The 20,212-nt window shown below is 38.8% G+C and overlaps 1 protein-coding gene across 12 annotated transcripts in view; it reads left to right on the top strand.

Moving 5' to 3' along the window:
• FTO (FTO alpha-ketoglutarate dependent dioxygenase) overlaps positions 1-20,212 on the top strand; it is a 332,418-nt gene that overhangs the window by 190,144 nt on the left and 122,062 nt on the right. The window contains exon 10 of one of the 12 annotated variants that reach the window (XM_065567029.1): positions 512-19,287. The exons of the other annotated variants lie outside the window; for them this stretch is intronic. The gene's annotated coding sequence lies outside the window, so the exon portion shown is untranslated. Of the gene's footprint in view, positions 1-511; positions 19,288-20,212 lie in introns of those variants that run through there. 12 annotated transcript variants of the gene reach the window in all.

Below are 20,212 nucleotides of genomic sequence, written 5' to 3'. Positions count from 1 at the left end.
AGCTTCCATTGTCTTCTACCTCTGGTGCCGGGGGAATCTTGCCAGTCTTGCAGTGGTGGTTCTGTCAGTGTAATATGTCATGAAACATTTCTCAGTAATGACAGACATTGAATATGACTGACAGGAACTCTGACCGAATGGAATGGGTTTAATTACCAGAGATGTGGGGTTACCTGAGATAAAACCAAATGGTCCAATTGTGCTTGGTTTTGACCCCTTGACTCAAAGTTACAGAGCAGCAAAGACAAATGGCTGATTAACCACCCCCTAACCCTCCTTTTCTGTGATAAACTTGTTTGGATTTCCCTGTCTGAAAAAATCTAAGTGTGGTATGTTTCTAAAAGGAAATATGATAGGAAAACAAAGGGTCCTGGTACTAGTCATTTTCTTCTCTTACAGACACAAAGCAGAAAGCTGTCATTCTATCTTGGAATGTATCTAGGACACAGTGTCCAGAAATCAATACAAGATAAATGATTGCTCTCTTAACCTCACCTTTCTTCTGCTGCAGCGGTTACATTGCTCCCGTTCACCTGTAGCCAACCTGACGCCAGAGTAAATGAGAGACCCTGCCATCAAAAGTGTCTTCTTTTTTTGTTGTTGTTGCTACTCACTATTGAGTGCAGTTTTACACTTGTTCCTAGTCCTGTGCCTACAGCTCCCAGATAGAGTTATAGCAAGCTGCCTAATTAAACTGTCGCTGTCTGCCCTCACTTGACTGCCTTTACAAAGTCATTTAACTAACAGACATTCCTGACTATTAAAGCTAGTAGCAGCGTGTCTCCAGGACTGGAGATAAAATGAATGAAATTTGTTAATCTCACTGACACTTGATCCTAGATGTTGAACTAATGCTGTAGCACCTGAACTTTTTTCTTTATTGTAATTACTTCTCATGTTATTATTTCATATAATAAATTGGAGAAAATTGCAACAGGTATTAAATTCTTCAAGTTGATTTATGGGTGCTGGGTGAATACAGCATTCATCTTGTGCATTCTTGAAAAGCACACTCCGTGTATGCTCAGATCCAGGATCAAGGATTGTACTAACCAAATACGGTAGTAGGATGATGTATTTCCTTCATCTAACAGGAATGCCATTTTTAAATCTCAATGCTGCTAGTAATAAAGATAAATGTTGCCTTTGTAGTTTTATTTATTTAAAACAAATATTTTGAATGCAAATTTAATACATTCTTAAATAGCACATCAAAAGAATTACATGCCATCAATGATAAAATTAAAAGAGGGTTGGATTTATACAGTGGAATTCAGTTCTGTTTGAAGGGGCAAACATTAAAAATGACTTGCAATTTTTTCCATCTCCTAATTTGGTTTGTGTTTTTTGTTCAGTGAATTCAGGGTGATTCTTATTGCTGGGAGGGGAGGTCTCTTAGAGCCTCTAAAGATTACTACCACTCCACCTCTCAAATGCTTCCCTTAACTTCCTCCCTCTCTAAAAAAGTGAGGCAATCCCTCCTGAGTCTTTTCTTGCAGCTCTTTGAACAAGACAGATTGACAAGAGGCTTCCAGCTTGGCCTGTTTGCATGATAACATAACTAGGTAAGATAACCTTAACTAGCTAGGGAATAAGATTTAGCCCTGTGCATTGCTTTTGATAAAATAATAAATGGGCTATGCACAGGATTACTCCATGGGGTAAGGAAACCCTCATCTCCATTGCTTCTAATGAAGCCTCACAGCTACAGTCACTCCTGAAGCTACTGGTCTCCATTGTCCCAGGGAGTTAGCCAGAGAAGCCATGAACTCATGGGTTCATTTGCTGTGTTCCTCTCCAGCACAAGATCTGCCTCCATGCTAACATGGAGCAATCGCCGCACACCTCTGCTTGATATAAAGCAGAGAATGGTGGACCCGTCCAGTGTGGCATCCAGTGTCCCACAGCACAGGGGAACTTCATTAGCACTGCAGTGTTCAGGGCCATCCATGGCTGTTATTTGGGCTGAAGGGTTTGTCCCTTAATATTTATATAGTGCTTTGAAGAGTGAAAGTGCAGGTGCCAAGTAGTATTACACCTAGACTCACATAGCTTTTTTGTTTATTTCTTTGTAGAGAGGAGTCTGAACCAGACAACAAAGCCTAAAGCTTCCTCCCACGGCCCATACCTTGGGGAGATTCAGATGCAAATCTGAATGTTATAGCTTAGATCTGTCTCTATAATGTGTCAGGCTGGAACTCATGAATGTCCATGAAATATCTAGCTCTCATCAGTCGTCCATACCATGCTGCAAGAGGCAAGCATAAGCTTTATGGCCTTTTGCTCGGTATATTATCATACTATCATATTAGGCAATCACGTAAAAAAATGTAATTTATGATACACAAAGGTATGAGCCTCTAGGCATTTGTGTTGAATTTTGTGACCTTAGGGTAAGTCTAGTTGAAAGGCCACTTGTTTCATTTCACTTGGCATGATTTTATTGGGACAGTAGAAGGAAGCAAGTAAGAAAAACCTCTGCAAGTAAAACTTGAGACTGTTAACATACAGTAACTAACCTTTACATAGTACTCTATGTATAACTTGTACCAAAAGTGATTCAGATGAAGGAAGCTGAGTTACTGTATGTCAGGAGACTTCTCCATAATAAAGATTGGGAGGTAGTTTGGGAATATGCATTTCCTTTAATGGGATCTTTCCATCTGTCTTGATTAAAAGTTGAGTCCTCCCTAGACAAAACAATTGTGTGTATTCTTGGTTTATATTCATTGTAGCTCAGACTGTTTGACCCTTGGGGTCTAGCCTTATTTTTACATTTTTGCTTTGGATTTGATCCTGCAAGTTCCATAGTAGCTTCAAGGCGCTGAGCATTAACATTTCCTAGGTCAGCATCCTTAACAGAATATACCATATGCTCCCCCTGCACCATAGCCAAAGCTGCAGCCACAGGGGGGCCCTATATCATGGGGCCCTCAACCCAGCAAGGAAAGGTTGAAATTCTAGTGTGATATTCAGTACTTGTACCCAAGTGTCAAGCTGTTTCATGCTGAGGCAGATCCCTGTGCTGGTAATAACTTCAACCCGTTGGGGCTATTGGGCTGTCAAACTTTTATCACAATTGGGGTGCGGCACTTCTCAGATTTCCCATTTCTTTCTGTTTAAGAGGAAACAAGCATTAAGCATTGAAGATGCAATATTCTGATGCATAAGCTGACGTTATTGTTAAAGCATCCCTCCAGATCAAGGTCAAGTGTGTAGGTTCTATTGAGCAAGAGATAGTTTTGTATGAAAAGAACACTGATGATACTCTGTTGTTTGGAAATATTGATACCAAGACCAGTTCTGTGTACATTGAATACAATAGAAAATGGCAAATAGCATTCTTAAAGATGCCACATTTCATATCATTTGGACATAAGGGGCAATTGGTCATCACCAGCTGTTGACTTCCATCTTCTGTGCATGGCTGGTAGCACATCTGTGTACAGGTATAAAGTAAAACAAGCCTTGTTGTATTAGAAACCCATTTACTTCCTTCCCGTCTCTGCTCCTAATGTAGTCACTCTTCCTCCATTCTAAGTCTTAGCTGATAGTCCCATTTGGCTCACCTGTATATGTCTTTGTCAACACTGTTCATGCTATTTCCAGTGAGCACAACAGTACATGGAAAAATATTCTTTATGTGTTAGGCCTTTTGCACATAAATCTACTGAAAGTGAATTGTTGCAATCTGCAAACCAATAGCAGATAAAGTGCTATTTTTTCCTTGGAAACACTGCAACTGACAAAGTTCTCATGCAGCTTCTTTTGGAAATAGCGGGAGCTTTATTTTTATAGTCCTATTTTTCTATTCAAGAAAAATGTGACTTTACCTTAAACAAAACACTGCTTGTTGTACTACTTTAAAAATCAATATCACAAAAGCAATTGAACATGAAATAACTTTTAAAGAAAATATTGCAATTACAATGCTGATCTATTTTCAATGCAAGACCTTTACATTTAAAATGTGTATTAAAAATAATTTGTCATTTACCAGTAGAAGTGTGTAAGTAGGTAGAGTTTCAACCATGTCTTTGATAAGAGGTTACACACATCAAGTGAAGTCCAAATTTAGATTTGTCCTCAATTTTAAGTCCTAAAAACAAAAAAAAGTATCAGTCTAAGCTTTCTCCCCAAATGTAGCTATTCCTGTAGTTCATCCCCATCTTTAGTTCCCTCTGCCTCCGCAAGAGCTTGCAACTCCTTTGATACTCTTACTTTAGTTCAGATTGAATATATCTGTTCTAACTTCTGACTAACTCAGTAGCTCTGCATCTCTAGGCAAGGTTCAAGAAAGGAGTCCTGCATCCCCATGGAGGGTCCATGAATCTGCAACCCTGTTACAAAGTGATTGGTCTCTTAACTCTTCGCTTCCTATTTATGATTCACGAGTCCTATTAACTGCTGGTCTTCACTGCATCTTGTGTGCTGTTACCCCTGGGGGAATTCTGCGCCAAAAAATGCAAAATTCTGCATATTTTATTTGTCAAAATAATGCAATATAATCAGACCGGTTTCACTTACTTTAGTAATTTATTTAAACTACCATACAGAAAAAAAAATCACAATAACTGTTCAGCATTTCCTAAACACATGAAAGTTAAGTTACAAATACTTGGTACCCAATACCTTGCATTCCAGTTATAATCCTGGATTTTCATTAAATTACATTACTTTTATTTTGCTGTTTGGTGTTCTGTTCACAAATGAAAGTCATACAGTTTTGCTAATCATTGTCCTGCATTTTTTTTAAATGGATAAGTAAACTAGATCCGAAGCTGTAATCTAACCCCGTTGTGCCTCTCTGGCACAGGAAAAAAAGCGAGAAAGCACATAGATCTTCTAGCTGAGGAGTCCGTTTCTGTCAAGGCCGCCGTCCACGCGCTCTACGTGGACACACTGAAGAAAAAAACGGACCAGGGTAAGGCCTTCGAGGTGACCAGCAAGTGGGACTCCAGCAACCACTTCAATAAGGCTCCTTTACACCACTCTGGCAAGGTAAAGGAGCCTTAATTGCCTAACAATGAGAACAATAGTAGCCTGCCTGCTTAGTTGTTACATTTCTGCTCTGTCTCAGGGATGTTCACACATCCCGACGCCTCCAAGCCCGGGATGCAGCAATAGCAAGCGAGCGAGAGGGACAGAGTGAGTCTCTCTCACTTGTTCGCATGCAGGCACGGGCCCAGCCCCACCCCCTTAACATCTCTCCATGCATGCACGCCCATTCTCTCCCCCCTCGCCCCCCAGCGGTGATTTGCCCTCTGCTGTTGGCTGCTCCCAGCAGACATGCCTGGGCTGCCGTGGAAGGGGCATTTGTCCCCACAGATTTTTTGCTCCCCCATTTTTCTGTGGGGGAGACGAGAAATCTGCAGAAGGTATGAATTCTGCGCCTCAGCAGGGGCACAAAATTCCCCCAGGAGTAGTGTTGTGTTTGCTGAAGCGATGATATTTCAGTGGAATGTTGGTGATGTACCTGGTACATGGGGCTGCATCAGAGATGTGTTTTGCTACTATGCTAGATACATGAGGCATCAACCGTGTAGTAAATTTTATGGGATGTAGCCTCATACTCGTGTAATTTATGCAGAAAAGTGATGCCTGCGTTTTTTCCATCTAACTGATACAAAATCAGTATTGCCCCCTAAGAATTTTACTCCACAAAAGGAAGACAAAGCAGCCAGAACTTCAACTGGCCTACTTTACTTGAGTAAAATTACTCACTGGAGTAAATGTTTGCAGGCTTGAACCCTTGGAGATTAATGGCAGCAATCACCCGGTATGGGAAGAATAAAGAGATATATTCATTTACAGGTCTAAGTAAATTGTCATCTAAATATCCATAGGCACAAAAACTAATGAATCAGACATTCAAAGGTAAGTAATAGACTGAAACAAAGAAACAATAATGTCTAAGTACAGAATAGAAAAAGCACCTGTTTGCCAGTCATAAATCATAGAATCATAGAATATCAGTGTTGGAAGGGACCTCAGGAGGTCATCTAGTCCAACCCCCTGCTCAAAGCAGGACCAATCCCCAACTAAATCAAATATTTATTGATGAATATTTATTTCCTCACATAGATGCCTATGTTGTTATAAAGTTCTTACCACACTGTTTCTCCCAAAGAGTTATTAGACTTTGATACCTACACCTTTGTGTTTGGATAACTGAATCTTTCCCCTTAGTTCCAGCAACAAGATCCTTATTCCATGTGTCTGAGCAAACCATTTCTACCTATTGTGGGTGCCAATCCCAGACTGATTTTACAAGCTGAGAAATCCAGTCAAAAATGCACTCTGTGCCTGCATCTCTAGCTGCCATTATGAGACCTTGCAGAAAAACGAACATTGCATGGCACCTGGAGAAATGAACCCCACACTGCTTCATAAGCCTGACATGGGCAGGAGTTAACAATGTGATTAGTGGACTGATGGATGATGCACAGTTCCATGCCTCAATAGCAAGTTGTTCCCAGGGGGACTTTTCTGACCTGCTAAAATCATGTCCAGTCCTAAAACAGTTGAAGGTTGTCTTTGCTATTTGCCATGGAAAATTTGAAACCAATCTGGGGTAGTGAGAGAATTTAACAGTTTTCAGAATATTAGATATCCTGATTTAAAAAAACAAAAAGCTTTCAGCAAAAGAACATAGGGGGTATTATATCCGGTATCTTAAATCTCCACAATTTTGAAAAAAAAAATATATATATAGGGCTCAATTTTCAAAATTGGATATGTAAAGTTAGGGCATCCAGCTTTGCATTTGGATTCACACGTCAGTTTTAGTTCCTTAAATTCACATTATGCTGAGTAAGTGCTGACTTGTGCATTGCAATGTATTCTGCCCTTTGTACCTTTTGGTCGACACTCAAAAGCTTTGCCGGCATATGAAAAACCCATACCCTTAACCAACATAATTATGCCAACTGAAGTCCCAGTGTAGACAGCATTATACTGGCAAAAAAAGTATTTTTGATTGTATAGCTTATATTGTTTGGGGAATTGGTATTAAATAAACTATACCAGTAAAAACTTTTGCCCATATAAGCTGTACTAGCAGGGTTTGCCAGTATAGCTATCCCTAGTGTAGACATAGGTCTAAATGACTGTATGTTGCCCGCAATGTGAGAAGAGCACACAGAAGGGCTTCCCTTTGTTTTCTAGGGGCACGTAAAAATTGTGCTTTTAGCAACAGCTACACTCTGGGGGTGCTGCCAAGTCACATTCCCCAGTGAGGGCAACAGGAACCATTGCTCAGTGAAGCTCTCAGGCACACAGGGGAGTATGGCTGCTGCTAGATCCCACACAGTCTCCCTGTGTGGCTAGCCAACTCTGCTGGTCAGTGGGAGGCCGGGGGGAAAGGAGGAAGAGCTATGATCTTGTTTCCTCCCTGTTTTTTTCAGGGTATCTAGTGCACTGAAGAGATGTCAGGGACTGAGATTATGGTCAGTCCCTGAAAATGAAAGGCATACCTAAGGTTGGGAAGCTTCTTATGCCCCGCTCCTCTCTTGTCCATCTTTGTAGAGGCAGCCACAGTCTGTCTCAAAATGTTTAACAGCATAATTATCAAAAAATGAATTCAGCCTAAATATTTCCTGGTGCAAATAAAAGAATGTTTGCAAAGAAGGGCTCTTGAAGCAAAGGTTTAGCCAAAAGACAGCAAGGAAGCTAAATAAATGAATCACCAGCGAGTTTTGCGGTGCTATATGTTGAGAGTTAGAACTATTTAGAAGAGACTGGTTTGGTCCTGCTCCCATTAAAATACTGTTGATTCCCAAGGGAGTAGAATTGGTCCATTATGTAAATTTTTAAAGATTAAATGGAAAGAATAGCATGCTTTCTTTAAAAGAGTATTCTTTAAATTGTGGGAATATATATATATTAGTACAGGTAGCATGTAGCTGACATCATATTGCTATGGTCCATCTGGCGAATACATATTTTAGAATGGGTACTAGTTTAAAATAATATGTATTTGTGTCAAGTAAATGTGTACTTTGGTAATTTTTTAAAATGTTTATTAGTTACCCTATTATAAGAATCATTGTGGCCTAAGTAATTATTAACGTGATTTCTAACAAGAATGGTTGAGAAGGATTTTAGTATATTTATGTATGACAACTTGTATAGGATGAGTTTATAACAATAAAAGAATTACAAGTCCTTCTTTTGACATAATTCTCTCGGCTCTTATAGAGTTTGCTGATTTAACGTAATTTCAACAGTAACACCAGTTCTCTGAATTAGTAATAATTAATTTCTGCATCCCTTTAGCATTCAAGGACAATATCTTATTAAGAGTGACATTTCATTTCACGGATCCTAAAAAAAAAGTCCCATTATCTTAAATTAATGTCCTTCATATCACTTCTATTAATGTGGTTTGTTATAACTGGAGAAGCATAATTTGTTCTACATTTTAAATATATTAATAAGTATAACCATCTGCATCAAGTGGCGAGCAGAGGAGAGGAATCTCTTTAAGTAAGGCTTTGATCTTACGAGGCCTACAAGGCTGAATCATAGCTAAATGTACTTTTCATGCTATTGTTATCCAGAAAACCACCTATGTTGCTAGTAGTTTTCATATTCGAAGTTCTGTTTTGTTTTACTTTAAATCTAAAGCTCTTGTATCTCATGTCTGTGCAAATAAAGCTCCTCCTGCAAACCAGCCAGGAAAACATATGATACCATTTGCAATTGCAGAATGCGGCATGCTGTTCTTCTGTAATTATAATGGCCTGAGCAGTGTGGGGTTGGTTAGCCTTCCTTAACAATCATTAATCTATTGAGTCTTAGTTACTGTGGCCCATCTTGGAGAACAGCAGTCCTTGGCGTGAGGCACCTTGGGCTGTGAATTTGTTGTGAGCAAGGGATAGCCTTGTTTGTTACATTCTGCTGCTTGCTGTTCCCCAAGGAGTCTGGGAAGAGATTTTTTTCATCTTTGTGATTGCTGCTTGCCCTCTCCCTCGCTCTCCTGCTTGTCCCTTTATTTCTCCTTGTTGTGAAAGTTTCTTTCTGTGTGACTGGGAGTCTGTTTAGCAGACCATATTGCGAGTGAAGGTGCATCGTTTGTTGCCTGATTTTGGCAACACTGGGCAGTCAGCTGGGATGTAATTAAGACTCTGAGAACAGGCTGTCTTCTCCACAGGAAGGGCATGTTAGATGTTGCTGGGATTTGGGTCTGTCAGTTTGGCCAAGGCTGGAGAGTGAAAGCTAGGGACAGTGATCTTTCCTTTCATTTATAATCCCTTTATGTACAGTATATGCACTTGGCAAAGTTTACATATAACCTAGTGACTGGAGCGTACAAGCCAATGCGGCTAAATTAGCATATGTTACATGTATATTTTAGTAATATTTTAAAGCAAGTGCAAATTTCCAAAGTGAATTATGCATGTATGACAGAAATAGGGTTGTGTTGCATTGGGTGTCAAATCCCACAACTTTTTGTCAAGACCATGGATTTTACATTAAAGAGGCAGAGAGACTAAACGAAGTAAAACAGTTTTAATTTTTAACAGTTTGGTCAAGCCCAAGGAGCCACTCTCTGACAGTTATAACTGACATTTGAATAATTGGATTAATTTAGAGGGGGCAAATCCTGTATTGATAGTTATGCTTGTTCTATATATTTTTTTTATTTAGGGATGGAGTTGAGTGGCTTAATTATTTAAAGTTCACTTCACACAATACAAAATACTGCTGTTCTGAAACTTTAGACTGAATTGCAGGAGGGAAAAAAATCCTGTTTAAAATATTTCATTTTCTACGGAAGCAAGTTTAAGAAAGCATTATAAAACATTATTTTCCAACTTGTACAATGCATCAGTATAATGTAAAGAAAACTCAAAGAGATAAAAAAAAGTGTCATTTGTGATCTAAAGCAATAGTTTCAGAGATGTACATAGGTCAGTAGACCAGATTCTGATCATCTTTCCACAAGTATAAATCCAGAGTAATAACATTGACTTCAGCATTATCCCAGATTTATGAGGAAACTGAAATCAGAAACTGTCCCAGTTTTTTTTTAAGCAGTATCAAATTCCTTTGGATTCACATTACATTTCAAGTCTCTTTTCATAAGAAAATTAACATTAAAATGAATAATAGTTATGAATTAATGAGCCTTTCCTGATAATTCTGTTAATGAGCTGCTTTTACTAAATTGTGGCAGAAAGCTAGAAGGGCTAACTATAGAAATAAAGAGTCTAGAATACTGTTTGCTGCTGGCTTTATCGTTGTTTTACTCAGCAGGACATTAACAGATATTAACACTCAGACAAGAAGTGTTGATCCACTGTTTATGATATTAACACCTAGTTAGAGAAGTATAAAATGTGCACTTGGAATCCAACACACAGACATATATGTATGCATTCGGATAGGTAGAAATGTTCATTTAAAGGTTATACATTTCACTTGAGCTTTGGTAGTTGTAAAACTATTGCAGCACATTTAAAAACAAAACATAACAAGTAAACTATATCCTTACCCTGCTGTAGTACCTGCCGTGTTGCACTTAAATGTTACACCATCAGAAATTATGTTAATAAAATAATGTTGTGTACGAAACGACAATCAGTCTTACAATGGAGATAAGGGAGCATATTGTTTAAACTAATTTTGTGCATTTTAGTCTTGAAGACTTCTAAACATTATTGAAATGTTGTATCGTTTGCTTTGCAAATTGGGTAGTCAGACTTCCTTGTAACCAGACTAGCAATCCTTGGGGGATTCTCAAAGCTTTTTAAAATTATGGTGGGTTTTTTTTTCTGGGTCAGTCTAAGTCAGTCCCAGGGGTGAAGTTGCCATCTGTCCTTTATATTAAAAGAATCTCCTATATTATATACCTGATGTTCTTGTCCCAGAGATAAATGTTGTTAATTAAAGGACAGCATTTGTCCTTTATGTAGAATAAAGATTCTTTCCAGCCTTAATAATTTCTGGGTTCTGTACATGCCCTTAAGTATTGCCTAACCTAAATGTGATTTCTTATTCATTCAAGATCTTTGGTACACTTGGAGAGTTTAGTAACCCAAACAGGCATATATATTAGTCCAGATTAGATGGTGTTCATTTCAGGCACTGATGGTAGAACAGAGGATATAGGTTTTTGATGTACAGTAGTTAATTTATTTGAGGCAAATCCCCATTTGGGAGTGTTGCCTAAGAAAGGACTGCAGGTTTCAACCCTTTGTAATACAATTTTCTCTACCTCCACCTTCCTAACTACCTCCTCCAAGCATGCACTTATTCTTGAGCAATGCTGCACCTTTTCATCTAACCCTATAATGTCCATTATACCCCCAACACTCCTTCCATTTAGTGAGCATCTCAAGGTTATACTTATTTGAGAAGTCCAATTCCAAACACAAACTACACGTTCTATAACAGCACATTTACATGAGCCAGGCAATAAAGAATTGTATTCCTGTTCTTGTTCATGTGTCCGTAGGGGTTTTAGTAGAATCTTGTAAATGAGGATTTCTCATTAGCAGGGAGTGTGCCTTTGTGATTGTGGTGGTACCTCTGGCCCATGGTCACACTTAGTAATTCAATCACCTTTAAATACCACTGGTTTTTATGCTGTTTTCTGTCAGGATGTCTCAGGATTTTCATTTTTTATGTTGCATCCTTCTCTTGCGTGGCTGACTTGTAGCTTATAAACTGTTCACTCAGGCAGTGGGCATTCTCTGTGTGCCTCCAGAAAGTCCCTAGAAAGTTGTGGGTACCATCATAAACAATTTAATTATAATTATTATTTTAATCTGTTATTAGATGCTTGTCATCTTCATACATCTTCTTTCCTCTCTTAATCTTGTGTGGTATGAAAACAAAATATGGAAGGTGAACCATATCAGAGTTCATCCATGTGCCATGAAGGAAAACTAACATATATATTCTGATTGCTAGGCCAGATTCTGATGTCAGAGGAACTCCACAGATGTCTGAGAATAGTGTCAGGTATGGAAAACACTTGGAAACAATAAACTGGGATCTTAATTCCAGTATGCAGGAGGCTGGCACATCCCTTCTGAATATCATGTTTATGGTCCATGGAAAGAGAGTACACAGAATTCTCTCACAGTATTCAGGATACAAGCATCATATAAGCATAGTGACAGGCATCTTATTTCAATCCCTTGGAGCTGATAGACTCACGATAGCTCACAAAGCTATGTCTCTTGTGCAGAAACCCAATTCACGGCTACCACAGCCTCAGGTCAGCGTGTTATTCCTTCTAATTAATGGAGATTCCTTTTAGTGATTTAGTTTGCTTTTTTAAAGTGAGAAAATCTGCAAGTCTATTACATTCTTAGGTGTTTTTTGTTTGCTCTATCCAAATTGATTGCAGTAAGTGTGAACAGTGTTCTCTGAAATTTCAAGTAGATTGAGAAATTACTCCAGGGGTATGATACGAAATGGTTACTTGTAGCTGTGGTTCAGTCAAAGTTAAAGACTGGGCCAGATCCTAAAGGATTCTCTAGTAGGACAGGGTAGCCATAAATCCAGGGATCTGGCCAAGTGAGGATTTCCTTTGCATGGTGGAGTGATCTAGTGATGTAAAGGTGACACAGTGCCACCTGTGCCACTCTTCCTTTAACTCTGTCTTTATGCCCTTGGTGACCCCCATTTCCTATAAGTACCACTTGGGCACAAAAGTAGAACAGCTCTGAGATCAGCCTCATGTTCAGGAGTAGCATAAAGATGGGTTCATAGCTACCTTTTTCCCTTCTCTTTCAAGCTGCACCAAGCTCAGGAGGGACACGAGCCAGGATATGGTCCCTGTTGTTAAGAGAGCTCATAAAAAATAAAAATTGTAGTTAGACAAAAAATGTAAGTTAAAAGACAGTGTAAAAACCATTTGCCTAAGTATGAGAGTGAATAACCAGCAAATTAATTTCTTGGGTAGAACACAAATGAACATGCAGAGAATTCATCTTTCAGCAAATAAAAAGGTGTATGTTGACAGATGAGGCTTGTTGTTTTAAATGACCATATTAAGAATTATGCAAAAATATGAGTAACTCACAAATAAAACACAGCTGAAGGATATAGCAACCCTCAACTGATATTACACTGCAGGTTCATTTTCAAAGACAATCACTACCTAGCAATTCTGAATGCTACGAGGTTGTCACTGACATTTTGTGTACAAGAGATAGTGATAAATGGATTATTTTAAATGTCATTCTACAGCTTCTTAGAGTTGCAAGTTAGACTTCTAATATACAGTTGTTGGTTAGTATATACTTCACCAATCCTTTGTGATGAAATAATCTTCCCAAGTTGCATGCAGAAATGTCAGTTCCTTTCTTCTTAAAATCACACAATATGCATAACAGAATGTGGAGTCATATGTAACTGTTTATAGAAAACTTCCCCAAGAATTCCTACTCTCCAGTAGCATTTCGTATCATATGTTTAACACTGGCCATGTTACCTTAGTGTTTCCCCCCTGTTAATATTGATTAAACTGCAGAAGGTTTCTTTGCAGTTAATGGGGGGCACACTTTAAAATTTAGATCATTAACATTTAAACAGATTTTAATTGTTAAGCATAACAAATTTATACAGATAGATTCAATTGCTTCAATTAATTGACATTTACATGTTCAGAGATCTTTTGCTGGGGCTATTCTCATAAAACTTTAAGGGTCCCAGAAGGAGTTCTCTGTGCCATTCTTTCCATTTTATGTCTTCTGTTCTCTCCATATTATTTATTTGAAAGTGCTGGACTCTTTCTAACTGCCAGTTACTAAAATCAAATTGCTTTTAGCCTGTTACATGGGGAGGTTGGTTTCAGCAGATTTACATGGAAAGACCCAAATAAAATTTAAAAATGTGCATGTGTCATGCGTAATTGGTAAAGTTGCTTTAAAAAACATTGTGCTTGATCACAAATGGAGGGGAACTCAAGTGGGTGCATGTATGATAGAAACATGCAAAGTAGGGAAAGCAACAATCCTAAGATATGTCCCTCCATTCTCAGAGGCTGCAGAAGCCCACAGCAGATACATCATGAGTTTGGTGTCTCCATCGACTCCTTCACCTGCACAGTTGGAGGAGAAATAAAGGGGTGCAAATGAGGTGGGAGAGCCCTGTCACCTGGGGCTGAAGCCAAAGCCTGAGCATTGTAGCTTCACAGAGGGCCCCTGTGGTGTGAGGCCCCAGGCAATTGCCCTGCTTACTACCCCCTAATGCCAGTCCTGGCTTTTATATGCAGAAAAACAGTGATTGTGACACAGGTGGCCCGTGGAGTTTTTATAGCATGTTGGGTATCCTCAAAAAGAAAAAAGTTGAGAATCCCTGTTCTAGAGGACAGTGTTTGGACAGTACACCTGTGTCTGCTGTCCCAAGATCCAGAGGATGTCTCTGCTGTTCTCAGGGCATCTTCAGGTTACGGGAAGGTAAGGTCCTTGCCTTTTTTTAGAAGCAAACCACATTTCCACATTCTCCTGTCTGAAGGAAACTCAATGACTTTCAGCTCATGGAGTTTTCTGTTCCTTCTACATTTTTTCTGGCACAGGGCTCTGGCTCTTTGTTCAGGATATTATCTTGTTGGATGTAGTCACGGTTTTATACATTCAAAGTATATTGATTTTACTACACCTCAACTATGAGGACATAATATGGGGTATCTTTTTAAGCAGCAAATTACTATCAAGTTAACCATACTACCTAATCAAACCATGAAGATAATACTAAATTATATGAACCCACTACAATTATATAGAATATTAGTGGAGGCAAGGGGAACTGGAGGTGGAATATCTCTAGCTCCATTATGCACCATAAAATAGTATAAAATGGAAAAATAGCAAATGCATTCCTCTCTGTTTCTTTAGAAACATTCTGGCCGCTACTAACTGCATATATATATAATCCCATATATGTTGGTAGAGGATACACTCTATTAATGGAAACTTGGTCATGTACCTTGGGGGTAGTCTTCCGAGTCACCAAGCCCATTGTACAGTGACAGAGAAGGGAAGAATTGGAGGGGGCCCAGGGAAGAGAGTGCAGTTTTGGTCATATTAAGGTTACATTGATGGCAAGACATCCAAGAAGTGATGTCGTGGGGGGAGGGAGAGTTGAGATCTGGGGTCAGGAGTGGAGAAAAAGAGCTGTAAATTGTTGGCATAAAGTTAGTAGTTAAAGCTGTGTGAATAGATAGGATCACTTTGAGAAAAGATGTCAACAGAGAAGAAGAATGGACTAAGGAGAGATCCCTGTCGGTCATGGGAGGAGGAGGACCCTCTGAAACAAGCAAACGTTGAAAGAGTGATCACTGATGTGGTTTTAGAGCCATGAAAGCCAAGGGATTTAAGATGTAATGAATGTGCGATCAACAGTGTTGAAAGAGAGGTGGCCGAGGATGGGAATGGAATATAGACCTGGGATTTGGCTAGGGAAATAAGATTAGAAACTTCAGTGAAGGCAATTTCGGGACAGTGGAGAAGGCAGAAGCCAGATTGAGAGGATCCAAAAAGGAATTTGAAGGGAGGCGCTCGAAGCAACATTTGTGGATGTTCAATGAGCAGAAAGGTGAAGGGAGTTGGAGCAGTAGTTAAAGAGGAAGTTGGAGTTTCAGAGGGGTTTTCCAAGTATGGGAGAGACCAGGGCATGCTTCTGCTTTAAGAGGAGCTTGCTATAGCAAGCAAAAGGTTGAGAAGGAGAGAGGAGAAGGGAAGGGATGAGTAAAGTTAGTAGCCCAGAGGGGATATGGTCAAAGGGGCTTGATACTGGAATCTGCTGGCCAGTTACCACTAACAGGTTTCTTGAGGAAGACTAGCCTTGTCCTTGAAGTTGGAGATAGGACCTGTCTTATGGAAGACAACTTATGTCAGGAGCTGGGGTGTTTTTCTTGGTAGCTAGTGATTTACCCTGCCAGGTTGGATTGATCCTAGATGTTTGGCAGATAATCTAGGAAAAATAGCAACCACACTATGATGGCACTCCACAAATCTTTGACTAGCAGGCTTATATCCAGAGCCTCTGCCTTCAGTGGTGATAGGATCCATTTTGTGAGGCAAGGACACCCTCATCTGAAAAGGGAGCAAATATGGATGAAAAATGAAATGACTTCTTCACTAAATAAGTGTCTTTTTCCTGTAATAATATTCCAGATTGAGAAAAATTAGAATGGAATGGACTAGAGATTAATATAAGGAAAGGCAGTACAATTTTTTACACATACACATGTGCACTCTGTTTTGTGCATCTGATTCTGACATTAGAAACTGGTAAGAAGACAGAACAGTTTCAAGTATGGAAAATGTAAAATGTACTTTTGCATTGCAGCATCATGTTACTTCAGGATTTCTACTAACTTGAAAATAAGAATATTTACTCCAGAGGGACTGAGATCTACACATAGATATTTTATGAAGGAAATAAATATTTTAAAATGCAAACACCAGAGTGCGTTGGTCCTTCAAAACAGGGTCAGAGACTTGTTCATCTTTTAGAAGTGTTGGTTTTTTAATGTATATCACTACAAACACTGAGCCTTTCATGATAAAGTAACTACTGTGTTACTGTTGCCAGTTGAAAAGAAACATACAGAGCTCCTTTTTGTTTCTAAAGATCACAAGATTTCTATAAATAGTGTAACAAGACTTTGCTGTATTGGGGAAGATGTAATTTGTTAAAAAGTTGATTTATTCTATCCGGACCGCACAGAGGAGACCACCAGAATAGCATCTGACTGACAAGTTAAATCATGTTACTTTTAATGAAGATAATTTCCTCAATGAAAGCATTGCTACGGCTTTGCTCATCTTAAGGCAAATGCACCTTTTCTCCAGTTGGTCATTGTCTTTTTACCACCAAAATATTTAACAAAACACTTGGGGGATCATATTGTGTCTGGTCTTAGCAGGGATGTGCAAAGGGGACAGAGGAACCAAGTGCTGTTCACAGGAGCCAGGGACATTTGCAGTCCCTGCACTCTTCTGACTACCATCAGCTAGAACCGCTGTGTGCTCTAATCAGGCTAAAAAGGGAGCTGGGAAGATTCAGAGCCATTACCTTGCAGTCCTCTAGCACATATACACACACTAGATAGTGGAGGTGCTGTATTATGCTCCTTTGTAATGAGTAGTGCAATGGGCTGCTTCTCTTTGTGCACCGCAAACTCAGAGAGTCGTTGTGCCTAGCTGTTTTGTAATGCATCCTGGAGTTCCTCACAACCCCCAAAGCAGGCCTGTGCCCTAACGGTAAAATCTGGTTTTGGTTGCACGGCCATTAATCTTGACACATGTTTGGTTTTTTTAGGCAAGAATCTAGATGTACTTTGTGCACCCATGTAAAAATTGTCTAGCTACGTTAGCTCTTTGAGTGGTTTCTAGACTGGTGTTAGGTAAAAGCAACAAAGGGCTAAACTGCAATAATGTACCAAAAAAGAATATAGACAATGGAGTCCATAAAAGGATTTTTTTCTCCATTTGTTTGCAAATAATATCCTGTTCATTGTGGGCCTTATTCTGACTGCAACGAGGTATTGAGCATCCTCCATTGCTGTTGACTTAAGTGGGAGCTGAGATTGCTTAGAATCTCGGAGGATTGATCCGTATCAGTTAGCAGCCACAAGGTTTCCAGTTTAAACATTATATGTGTGCGTGGCAACAGAAGGGTTGAACAACTTCTGTAGCTTCAGTTCTTCACTCAGATCCTCTTGTTGCTGTCAGTACTGGTGATAGATAAACCGCATGTTCAACTCTGCCATTTCTTAGAATTTACTGTGGTGGTGTTCAAGAGTAAAATCCCAAGAAACATAAGAAAAGAACAAGGGGTGCAGCTTATCAGGGAGGAGTCTCCCAAACTGAAACCTAGAGACTTGTAGCTGTCATTCTGATGCATTGCTGTAGTGTCAGCAAAGTGATTCCATTGAAAAGTGAGCTTTTTACAAAGGAGGGGTGGGATTGCTTTTAAAAATATTTATAAATATATAATAACTTTTTGCTGTGTGTGTGTGTGTGTGTGTGTGTGTGTATGTATGTATGTATGTATGTACAAGAAACCTAAATGTTTTAGGGGCAAACACTAGAAGTTCATGATAAGAGAACTTAGAGAAAAAAAAGACAACCCCAAGCTCCAGCTATGTAAAATATGGTTTAATCACTGATTGCATAATCACCTCTTGAGAGGTTAAGTCCTCAGGCAAAGCAGGAATATTGTTACTCTGACCTTTTGTTTGGTATTTTTAGTTTCTTTTTTGTTGAACATCTGCTACCTTTGCCCCTGACCACTCCCCCAATCTGGGATTCTGGATGGAAGAGGCATAAGTAAATAGTTGATTCCATTGTCCTTTCTTTCTTCCTTCCTTTTTGAGTGGAGTAAATATGGTGTGTCCACTCTTTCGTTGATGTGTTTCCAAAGAGTGTGAAGTTTAGTTAGTGAACTAATACCGCTAACGAATGGCCTCTAGGTATTAGAGGTGGCAGTTGAATCTGAATGTTTGCTTCAGCATTATTCTGAACAATTATTCAATAACTGTTATAACCCTTTTGTAGTATAAAAATAATTGCTACAAAATCATAAGCTTTCACAAGTTCTTACAAAGCCATTCTGACCAGCTCAGCAAAATGTTGTAAAGAGTCATGAAGAAAACTTACCAATGAAACAGAAACATGGGCGACAAAGTAAAGCATTTCTACAGGTATGAAGGGGTTCACCACACGCCCACACATGCACATGGCGGTATCTTTCCTGCACATTGTCCATTGCACACACCTACACAGCACACTCTTTCAGTTAGTCTCTCAAACCTTGATTACAATGAACTGGAACAACAAAAAGTTTGGTGCAGTGTTGGCACTGGAGATGGCAATTCTAAATGAGGCGGGATGCTTGTGCGCTCATTTGTGTGCTGCTACACACAATGCATTTCTATTCAGATATGAAATAATATTGCACTCGCAAGGTACAATGGGAATTTTGCCATTGACTTCAACTGAGCCAGTTATTTACCCAGAGTGCCTTTCATCCTGAAGTGCTTTAGGAACACCCCACATAATTCCCAAAGCAAAAATGTAGTCACCTCTTGGGAGAAACCTAGCAAATGCTTAATAGCACACAGCCTCCCTACACAACTGTTTAGGATGGGAAATAAAAATACTCCAAGACTATCCATTGAACCTCCTGTGGGAATTTAGGTAGGCAAACTCTAATTACCGGAATAGAAACTTGGCTAAGATGGTGGGATAAGAATCTGATTCTTTTTCAGAAAATTCTATGGGATTTTTAATGATCGCAAGTGCCTGTCTTGTCTTGTCTTATCTAAAAGATAGAAATTTTTACCCTTTTCATTTTTGAAGGGTATGAATACCAAAGAGATCAAGAAATTGTGTGGCCCTGTGTGTACTTATATAGTCTTTCCTAGTAAAGAATTCTTTTGTATCTTCAATTTTAATGACAGAAAATTAAAAATGTATACTCTTATTCTTGTAGATACTTTATTATCTACAATGAGATCAATTATCCTATTCAGTTTATTTTTGCTAAGAAGTTGACAAATAATCTTTTTCGTGGTCAGATGTATCATAGTCCAAATAAAAACTTTCTTTTCAGTATCCATTAGTCTTGAAGCAGAAGAACTGACTATCTTATCTAATCAAAACTTTCATCCAACTCATGCCTGTATGAATCCCCTCCAACATTTTATGAATAATGTAATTAACTAACAAGCATAAAGTTAATTTAGAGATCAGTAATGGAGAATGTATAGTTAAGCTAGGCTTTAGATTCAAAATCTGTTGCTTCATAATACTGGTTATAGATTTCAGCATCTTCTCTCCACCTCCAATAAGAGCAGCCAGTGACTTAAAAAGAAAACCAAACAAAAGACAAATACCAGAGAAGAGTGAGCAAACAAACAGTTCTTGAAAAGTGTTTGGGCAAAGTAAGCAGGAGGATTCACAGCAGATTGAAGATTACTGTTACTCTTTTCTTAAAGCTATATTGTAACTAGGGCTGTCAAGCGATTAAAAAAATTAATAGTGATTAATCGCACGATTAAAAAATAATAGGATACCATTTATTTAAATATTTTGAATGTTTTCTACATTTTCAAATATATTGATTTAAATTACAACACAGAATACAAAGTGTACAGTGCTCATTTTATATTTATTTTTGATTACAAGTATTTGCACTGAAACCCCCCCCAAAAGAAATAGTATTTTTTTCAATTCACCTTATA

The sequence above is a fragment of the Chrysemys picta genome, chromosome 14, assembly GCF_011386835.1.
Source record: "Chrysemys picta bellii isolate R12L10 chromosome 14, ASM1138683v2, whole genome shotgun sequence".
Lineage (NCBI taxonomy): Eukaryota > Metazoa > Chordata > Testudines > Emydidae > Chrysemys > Chrysemys picta.
The sequence above is the reverse complement of the archived record's forward strand: the minus strand, read 5'-3'. Positions and strand labels throughout refer to the sequence as shown.